The sequence below is a fragment of the Microtus ochrogaster genome, linkage group LG4 (genome assembly GCF_000317375.1).
Source record: "Microtus ochrogaster isolate Prairie Vole_2 linkage group LG4, MicOch1.0, whole genome shotgun sequence".
Lineage (NCBI taxonomy): Eukaryota > Metazoa > Chordata > Mammalia > Rodentia > Cricetidae > Microtus > Microtus ochrogaster.
Genome location: NC_022030.1, coordinates 19,427,403 through 19,437,070, shown reverse-complemented (window position 1 = coordinate 19,437,070; position 9,668 = coordinate 19,427,403). Strand labels below are relative to the sequence as shown.

Below are 9,668 nucleotides of genomic sequence, written 5' to 3'. Positions count from 1 at the left end.
GCCTGAGTCCTCCTCTGTCCACGGGACTGTATGGACGGCCTGAGTCCTCCCCTGTCCACAGGACTGTATGGATGGCCTGGTCTCGCTCAAGAGGTCAGGTTGGCAAACCATGGCCCGTAGACCGAATCTACATTGTCTTGAGTTTCCAAACATACAATGTCATTGGAACCTAGCCCCAACCAATTTACGGAGTGGCTATGGCTGCCTTCCACAGACAGCAGAAGCAGTAGAGGTGGGGACAGTGTGGTCCCCAAGAACCTAGACACACAGCATCTGGCGCTTACACTGCGTTCCTTCAAAACCCTCCCCATGTTCACCTCAGGCCTTGATGACATCAGCAGGTCCCCGTGAAACACTCTAGAAATGAGGGGCAATCTTGCTAGCCGTGTAGGGCTTGTCTAGCCCCTCTTCCCAGCCACAGACTGGACTGACCGAGGAGGGCAAGGGCTGATAACAGATGCTTATGGGAGTGATTCAGAGCGTAAATGACTGTTTACAGACCCAGGACCTCTCCACAACCCGGGGCTTCTTCCTCCCCTGCAATTAACTGTCTTCCCCCCTATTATTCTGAAAACCTCCCAGGTGCGCCACAGGGATCCTGCCTCACACTAAAGTGCCTGTTTACTGTGACTATCCCCCTTTGTCCATTGCGCAGTGTTCTGGAATCAGTATTTGAGTCTACTTAACAGCTCTTGTGGGGAACAATCCAGAACCTAAGCGGCCATCGACCTGCTGTCTCCAGAGTTCTCTGGGAGCACTCTCCACAAACTATTACGTAACTGTTTATTTTCAGGGCTCACACTGACCTCACAGAGATGAAGCCTAATAAGCATATTCTTGGGGTGGGGACTTCCAGAGCTTCTTTGTCTTGCATGTGTGTGTGTACATGTGGAGGTCAGATGTCAGTCTCAGGTGTAGTGTGCATGTGTGTGTGTGTGAACATGTGGAGACCAGGTGTCAATCTCAGGTGTAGTGTGCATGCATGTGTCTGTGTGTGTACATGTGGAGGCCAGGTGTCAATCTCAGGTGTAGTGTGCATGCATGTGTGTGTGTACATGTGGAGGCCAGGCGTCAATCTCAGGTGTAGTGTGCATGCATGTGTGCATGCGTGTACATGTGGAGACCAGGTGTCAATATCAGGTGTAGTGTGCATGCATGTGTGCATGCGTGCACATGTGGAGACCAGGTGTCAATCTCAGGTGTAGTTTCTTAGGTGCCATCCACTTTCTTTCAAATCACTAATAGTGTATGCGCAGACGCGCACACCCACCCACCCACATACACACATGCACAGAGATGTATCATATATGTGGAAGTCAGGTGACAACCTCTGAGAGACCAGTTTCTCTTCCCACCATGTAAGTCCCAGAGATGGAAATCAGCTCTTTGGCTTTGGTAGCACCTTTACCTAATGAGCCCTCTTGCCAGCCCCACTTTCTTTTTAAGACAGGATATCTCAATAGAACCCAGAGCTTATCAACTAGGATATACTGCTGACCAAGGAAACCCACACATCTGCCCGGCTCTGCGCCCCCAGCAGGGGACTACAAATCCACGCCACCACACCCCACTTTTCATGTGGTTGCAGGGTTCAAACTCAGGTCCTTGTGCTTACAAACAACCACTTCACAGACTGAGCCACGACCACCTCTGTTCTCAAGCGTCTCTTCTGGGGAGTCTTCCAGAATTGACAAGTTGCTTTGCAAAATTTTCCTGGAGACCCCCAATTCCTAACTGTTCTAATGCTTGAGGCACGACACATTCCAGAACTTAATAGTCTACAGCTTTCTCCTCCTCTCCTCTCCCTCTGGAACAGGGTCCTGTTCTGTGTAGCTCAGGATGGCCTCAAACTCAAGGCAATCCTGTCTCTGGCTCCACACTGGTGGGATTACAGTGTGAGCCACCGTGCCCAGTCCTATTTACTAATTTTTCTAAGTGTTCCCTAGTACTTAAAACTATTTATATTTGCAATTTTATTCGGGGCCTCCTCCCTATACTCAGGCATAGAGAACCCCCAAACCCAGGTCTCACGAATACATTCCTTGGGTATGTAAGAGTGTCGGGCTTCGGGCTTCTATGGGAGTATTTCCAGAAATATCCTCCTGATGTTATTAGGAGGGCCATATCGGTGCTACGGGGACACTTCACAGGAGCTCTAATTTATTTGTACCTCCAGCCAACGGCGTCACCAATGTGAGACCTTCAGGTTCCCACTCACTTGGGCCAGCTGCCCAGCAACCTCCTAACGGTAGAGCAGGGGGCGCGGCTTGAGCACGCCCCACCCCCTCAAGCCCCGCCCCGCCGGCGCGCTTGCCTCTCGCAGACTCGCGGGGCCCCCCCTTACCACCGGCGGCTGCTGATTGGTTCCTGGGGCGCGGCGCGCGCTCCGAGTGACAGGAGTGCAGCGTGGGCGGGGAGGGTCCTCCACCTGCCGAGTTAATGGCGCCGGAAGGTCACAAACGTGAGAGAGAGGCAGAGAAAGCGGGTGCCAGCTATTCCGGAACAGGCCTCGGCGTCCTGGAAGCGCCCAGAGGAGGAAGAAGAGGAAGACAGTGTGCAGTCCAAGTCAGGCCCCGCTCTGCTGGCTCTGCGCATGCGCTGTGGACTGGGCGCGCGCGCGCGGAGGTTCCTGGTTTCGGTACGCATGCGGATTACGGAGGAGGCGGGGAGCACGGTGCGGCTGAAAATGGCGCATGCGCATGGTTCCTCTGGGCGGGCCGCTGCTTAGATTTCAAGTTCGAATCCCGGGTCTTCGGTAGTTTTGGCGGGACGGGGTAGGATGCGGTGGAGAGGAGTAATTCCAGTGTTCTGGGCCGACCGAATGCTGTAAATATAGGACTGACTAGGGACTGGCTGTGGGGCGCGATCTTGAAGGGCTTATGGGCACGGCCCAGTTAAACAAGGGCAGCGAGAACACCTAGTTCAGTGGTTCTCAATCTTCCTAATGCTGTGACCCTTTAAAACAGCCCCTCAAACGGGCGGTGGTGGCGCATGCCTTTACTCCCAGCACTTGGGAGGCAGAGGCAGGCGGATCTCTGTGAGTTCGAGACCAGCCTGGTCTACAAGAGCTAGTTCCAGGACCGGCTCCAAAACCACAAAGAAACCCTGTCTCGAAAAAGCAAAAAAATAAAACAGCCCCTCCAACGGGCCGTGGTGGCGCATGTCTTTATTCCCAGGCATAAGCAAGTGGATCTCCAAGTTCAAGCCCAGACTGGTCTACAAAGGAAGTTCCAAGACAGCTAGGGCTGCACAGAGAAACCCTGTTTAGAAAAATCAAATAATAGTAATAATAACACAGTTCCTTGTGGTATGGTGACCAACCATGAAATTGTTTTTGTTACTACTTCATAACTGTAATTTTGCTATTATGAATCATAATGTAAATACCCGTGTTTTCCCATGGTCTTAGGCGACCCCTGTGAAAGAGTCGTTGGACACCCCCACCAGGGGTTGAGACCTGCAGGTTGAGAAAGGGCTGACCTAGAGAAAGGTCTAGACTGGCATCTGTGGCAAGCGATGGGCATCAGAAGCCTCAGGTGTATGTGGCCTGATTGAGGACAGAACTATCATATCAATTACTGATGGCTGCTAGGAGCCTGGGTCTGCAAAAGGGGCAGACATTCAAAAGACTTCACGCACAGCATGAAGCTGCAAGAAGGCATAAGACAGTGGGCTGCACTCATGGGGACTCAGCCAACCACCAGGTGTCTGGTTGCCCAACGGAAAGACAGGTGAATGGCAATGTGCCACCTCCACCAGTTCTTTTCCTTTTTAAAAAGGCCTCAGTGTTGTTACCCTGCTGCCCCTGTCTCTTATCCTACCTGCATGCACCCCCTTTCTTACCTTCGCCTCCAGAGTGCTGGGATCCTGCCCCCTCCAGCTCTTCTTTGTTTCCTCCCTCTTTCTCTTTTGTACTAAGAAAAGAAAGAGAGCCTTGCTATGTAGCATTTCAACACGCACGCGCGCACACACACACACACACACACACACACACACACACACACACACACACTATGGTCTCCATGCATGCTAATCTCAGTGATGGCCGTAACTCAGACAGCAGCCCCCCTTCCCCACCCCCCAGCTCTTCTCTCCATTCTCCTGTGGGCAGCTGCCAAGACTTAAAGTTTGCCTTCCCTTTCTTTCAAATTTCAATACAAGTGCCCTCTGGAGTGCTGAGATACAGACATGCTCCATTATGCCTGTCTGTGTGAGGCTGGGGATTGACCTAGAGCTTCATGCATCCTAGATAAGCACTCTGCCAACTGGACCACATCCCCAGCCTCCGAAGGAGTTTTGTAATTAAAGCCTGGCGACAGAAAGCACAGGTTTACTGGCTGAAGGTGGCCTGCAGGGCATGGCTGTTGGAGGGCTGTTCATAAAGAGCTCAATGCTTCTGCAGTCACTGGAGCTTTAAGCAGGATGTATGGCCTCTGGGGGTTAGGATGAGGCTTGAATTAAAGGCTTGTCTATTTTGTAACATTTATTGTGTGTGCATGGGTGTGCACGTACACATGGAGGCAGAGGGTGACTTGCAGAAGTCAGTACTCTCTTTCCATCACATGGGTCCCACAGATCAGACTGAGGGCCCAGGTTTGGCAGCAAGCCGGCTCACGGATCCCTGAGTTTTAGCATACATATATTTGAGATCGGGTATTGGGGACTGAACTTAAGCATTCTACCACTCAGCTACAACCCAGCTCTCTGCTTATATTTTTTAAAGATTTCTTTTTTTATGTGTATGAGTGCTTTGCCTGTAAGTATGTTTGAGCGCCCTGTGTATGCCTGGTGCTGTCAGAGACCAGAAGAGGGCATTGGATTCCTGGAACCAGGTAACAGAAGGTTTTGAGCCACCACAAAGGTGCTGGGAATTGAACCCCTGCCCTCTACAAGAGCAGCCAGTGCTGTTGACTGCAGAGCCATCTTTCCAGGCCAGATTTTATTTTTTGAGACCAAGTCTTAAATTGCCCATGAACTCACTCCAAAAATAGGCCTCTTCTGGCTTCCACGGGCACAGCATGGATGCGGTGCACAGACATACACGCAGCAAAACACTCATACACATAAAAACAAAAAATAGACATCACTGACGTCAAACTCTGGCCTCCATGTTCACTCACGCGGAGTGAGTGTACTCAACTGTGCACACACCACCAAATGGGCAGGGAGAGGCTAAGCATTGACCTTGGGCCACTGTGTACCAGGCTGTGCCTCCCCTGACTTCTCTCGGTACAGCTCCCTCCCTTATTGACAGGAAAGTGGAAGCTGAACTCGAAGGCCCCATGGTTAGGGAGTATCAGAGCCCAGCTACCAAGCCAAGATTGACTCGCCCAGGGAGGGTCAGCCGCACAGTCCGCCACAGAGTTCTCACGCTAGCAGCCGCTCAGGCTGTTCAGCTTTCTGTTGATGCCTACACACGCATCCTGAGCCTTCCTTCTATAAACACGTATTCCACTGTATACATGCATGTGGCAGTATTCTTTTTAATTAGTATTTAATTATTTTGTGTGTATGAGTGTTTTACCTGCATGTGTGTAAGTGCACCCACCATGTGTGTGCTTGGTTCCCATGGAGGTCAGGAGAGGGCATCGGATCCACTGGGAATGGAGTTTCAGCGTTCATCATGGGGTGAATGCAAACAGCTCCTGGGTGCTGCCAACTGAGCTCCCGTTTCAGTGAGAGACCCTGTCTCACGGCAGTAAGGTAGAGAGCAATGAAAGAAGACACTCAATGGCCTCCATGGGCGTGTGCACAGATATGTGGACCCACACTCACGTGCATGCACCCCGCTTCCACACACAGGCCGTCGTACGTCTGACATTGTGACTATAGTTACGAGCAGTAAACCCTCCATGTGAAAGCCCTGAAAAACAGGCTCATGTGTTCTCAGCAATAATACCACTGAGTGTACGAGGTCAGGCAGATGTCAGCAGCTGTCAGAGTCCAGATCCAGGTCTAGGCGCTCCAGAAGAGGCAGACGTTCAAGAGATAAGAGAGAAAGGGAGTCAAGTTTCTTACTGGTCTTCCATTTGGAGGGAGTCCTGCTTCCAGACTCCTGTCTTGGCGAACTTTTTTTTTTTTTTTTGGAGACCATGATGCCCCGTCTGTCCTGGAATTCCCTATGTAGACCGGGCTAGCCTCTAGCTCACAGAGATCCGCCTGCCTGTGTCTCCGGGTTTCTGGGATTAAAGATGGGCACCGTCACACCCACACTTTTCTGAAGAGGAAACAGAGTTGTGGGGAGACAGTGGGTAGGAAGGCTGCATGCTGGGCTGGATTTCTAGCCCCAGAACATCTCCTTTTTTCTTGTAGAAGCTCAAAGTGGGCTTCGACTTCTGGGAGCACGAGGGTGGGGGGAGGGGGCATACTTCCTCTCTTCTCTTTCAAAGGTCTTATTACCTTGTTTGTTTGTTTTTAAGCTAAACTGCAGAGCAGTTTGCAAAGTTTGTGTTAATCCACAACTGAACTGAAGGGCCCTCTGACGTCATCTGAAGGTCAGCGGGTTCTTCTGAGTTCTATAAACCCAAGGAAGGATTATTATTTAGGGGCTAACATCTTAGTCATTTGTTTGCGGCTTTTTGGAGTTAAAAATGCTAAACCGGAACAAAGGAATATAATCCTTGCCAAAGGCTTAGTGAGGGCCATGAGCTTGTCCTGAGTTTTGGGTAGCCCAGGCTGGCTTTAAACCCCTGATCCTCCTGCCTCCACCTCCTGAGGACCATAGGCATGTGCCACCATGTTTGGCCAGGGGGCACCTCTGAAAGAATCAAGAAAGGAGACTTAATCCCTGCAACTGGACAGTTGGAACACTTCACAATTGAGTGTGCTGTAGTTGTGGCCTACATACATTTATACCAAAACATTGTGTGGGGGCTGACGAGATAGTTCAATTGGTAAAGGTTCCTGCTGCTGGACCTGATGACCTGAGTTCCATCCTCAGCACCCACATGATAAAGAGAATGGCGTTCTAAAAGTTGTCCGCTGCCTTCCATGTGTGTGCGTGCCACACACACGTGCACATGCATAGACACACTTACACCTGAGACAAACATAATAAAATCCATTGCCCACCATACACATTCAATTTTTATGTATTAGTTTTACAAAGAAAATAAAACTCTAAGAAAAAGACAAGGGAATTGAGAGTTTTAAAAGTCACAGGGTGTGGCAGAGCCCCAGAAAGTTACTATAGGGGGTGGTGCTTGAGCGAAGGCATTAAAGGGCAAGGAAGTGAGTCTTCAGGGAGGTTCAGAAGCCCCCAAGAGGTGGAGTGGGCCTGGGACAGGAAGAAACAAACTCAGTCCGCCCTCCCCCATCTCTCTCTATGGCTCTGACTGCAGGTGTGGGCGAGGGGGTTCCCCAGCATGCAAAGCAGCATGAACTGGGTGTCCTCTAGCTAGGGTCCCACAAGGTCATTTGCTGGTAGCAGCACCTCACAGATGGGGCTCTGCCCCGAATACTGACCCCCCACGCACCAGACACAAGCCTCAGGTGTCCCATTCCCGTAGAAGTCAGGGAATACTGGGTGCTAGCTCTTATGAAGGATGAAGTGTGTCGTAGAGTTGGTGTGAGAGAGGGTCAGGGGCTGCCACATCTCTAGGGGCATGGCCAGAAAGCTTGTCTTTCTGTTTTGTTTTGTTGGTTTTTTGAGACAGCGCCTCACTATGTAACCCGGACTGGCCTCAAACTTAGGCCAATACTCCTATCTCAGCCTCCTTGGTGCTAGAATTTAAATTTATTTTTGTTACATTTATTTCTAGTGTATGTGGGGAGGTCAGAGGACAGCATTTGGGTTCTCATCTTTCAACATGTGGGGCCTGGGGATTGAACTCAGACCCTCAGGCATGGCAGCAAGGGCCTTTACCTACAGAGCCATCTTGCCATCCTCTCCCTTTGGATTCTATATGGGGCTGCATTCCATAGGCATACTTGATGACATCACTGGCCATTGCCGACCAAGGTGGCCTTCACCTATGACCTGTCCCTGAAAGTTGGGATGGGACAAGCCATGGAGATGGCCAGAGGGGCCAACAGAGCGGCAAGAAGAAAGCGGGGCCATGAGCACTTAGGAATGGAGGCACAGGTTGGTTTGTTTTTCAGAATTTCTCACATTTGTTTATTTATCATGTGGACATGGAGTAGGGAGACGTGGAGTAGGGGGTAGGATGTGAATGTGTGAACCATGGTACACATGTCTGGACATCAGGAATCATTTTCCTCCTCCCGCCCGTGGGTTCTCGGGAGAGCTCAGGTCATGATGCTTGTGGAAAGAGCCCAAGATGGCCTACACCCAGAGGTACTGTCTTCCTAAGTCATGTATGGATTTATAACTTCAGGTGCAATAAGAAATGGTTGGAGGACTACATACAAGGCCTAGCATGTTCTGATGTGTTATTGTTATTAATAATAAAGTATTTCCCTAGTAACCCCCAAACTTCACAATGGTGGTTGCCTGGAGGTTCAGGTGAGAGACACATGTGAGTCAGGACTGGTGGCAGGGGCGGGGGGGGGGGGGTGACGACACCAGAATGCACTGCGCTTTCTACAAGGACTCTCTGGGTGCTTTGAGGAGAAAGGCCTGCAGTGCTGTCAAGTGCAAGCAGGGCATGTGGAAGCCGCAGGACCTGTCTAGGCAAGATGCCCCGAGATGACTTGGGAAGGTAGAGGAGCTGATTGACAGGGAACTTGGAAAGTTGAGCAGAGGGTTAAGCTGGAGTGAGAGGAAGTATGACTCAGGGTGACAGACAGTTATCTTAGGGATCCATCAGGCAACATGATGACTCCAGATGATAACCACCTGGGGAATGCGTGGAGTTTGCTGAGGGAAACTTAAGGGTTCTCATGACAAGAGTATAGGTGCTAAGGTAGTGCGCATGTTGGCACGAGTTAGCAGCACGAGTTAGCCTTCTGTACTTGTGTGCACATACTAAAAACACCATGATGTTTACAAAATTCTTTTTGAGGGGCCAGAGAAATGGCTTAATGGCTAAGATCCAACTGCTCTTTACAGGACCTGGTTCAGTTCCCAGCACCCCTATCAGACAGCTCAGAACCCCCAGTAGCTCCGGCCCTTGGAGACCTGATGTCCTCTGGCCTCCACAGCTGCAAGCATGTGGTATAGGTAAACACAGGCTAGCACTTGCTACACATAAAGATAAAGAAATATCTTTTTTTAAAAAGATAGTTCTTTTGATGCAGGGCAATTTTTGGAGACAGTCTCTTAACCCCAGTTGGCCTCTCACTCACTACATAGCCCAGGTTGGCCTTGAACTTGTGACCACCCAGCTGGGTTGACAGACGTACACTACCGCACCTACCCTAAGCAAGGGTCTGGGGCCTGCTTAACTTGATGAATGATGCTCCTTATGGCATGTGGGAAAGGACAGAGCTAGATAAACTTTACGGTTGGCAGAAAGCCAGGCATTGTGGTGCACACCTATAACCCCAATACCAGGGAAGTTGAGGTAGGCAGGTCCTGAGTTCAAGGCTAGCCTGGGCTCTATCTACAGCAAGAGCTTCTGGCAGCAGAGAAGTTGGCGTTTGGAGATAACATTTGTTCTTTTCACTAAATAATTTTGAAGCCTACACAAGGGTATGATGGAGTCAAGAACTCCCGGGCGTGTCTGCTGCCCAGTCTGGAGGCATCTTACCTTGTTCCCACCGCCCCC

The 9,668-nt window shown here is 50.5% G+C and overlaps 1 protein-coding gene across 1 annotated transcript in view; it reads right to left on the bottom strand.

The window, feature by feature from the left end:
- Smg9 (SMG9, nonsense mediated mRNA decay factor) overlaps positions 1 to 2,602 on the bottom strand; it is a 23,104-nt gene extending 20,502 nt beyond the window's left edge. The window contains exon 1 of the mRNA XM_005361104.2: positions 2,345 to 2,602. The gene's annotated coding sequence lies outside the window, so the exon portion shown is untranslated. The remainder of the gene's footprint in view (positions 1 to 2,344) is intronic.
- Positions 2,603 to 9,668: the final 7,066 nt, after the last annotated feature.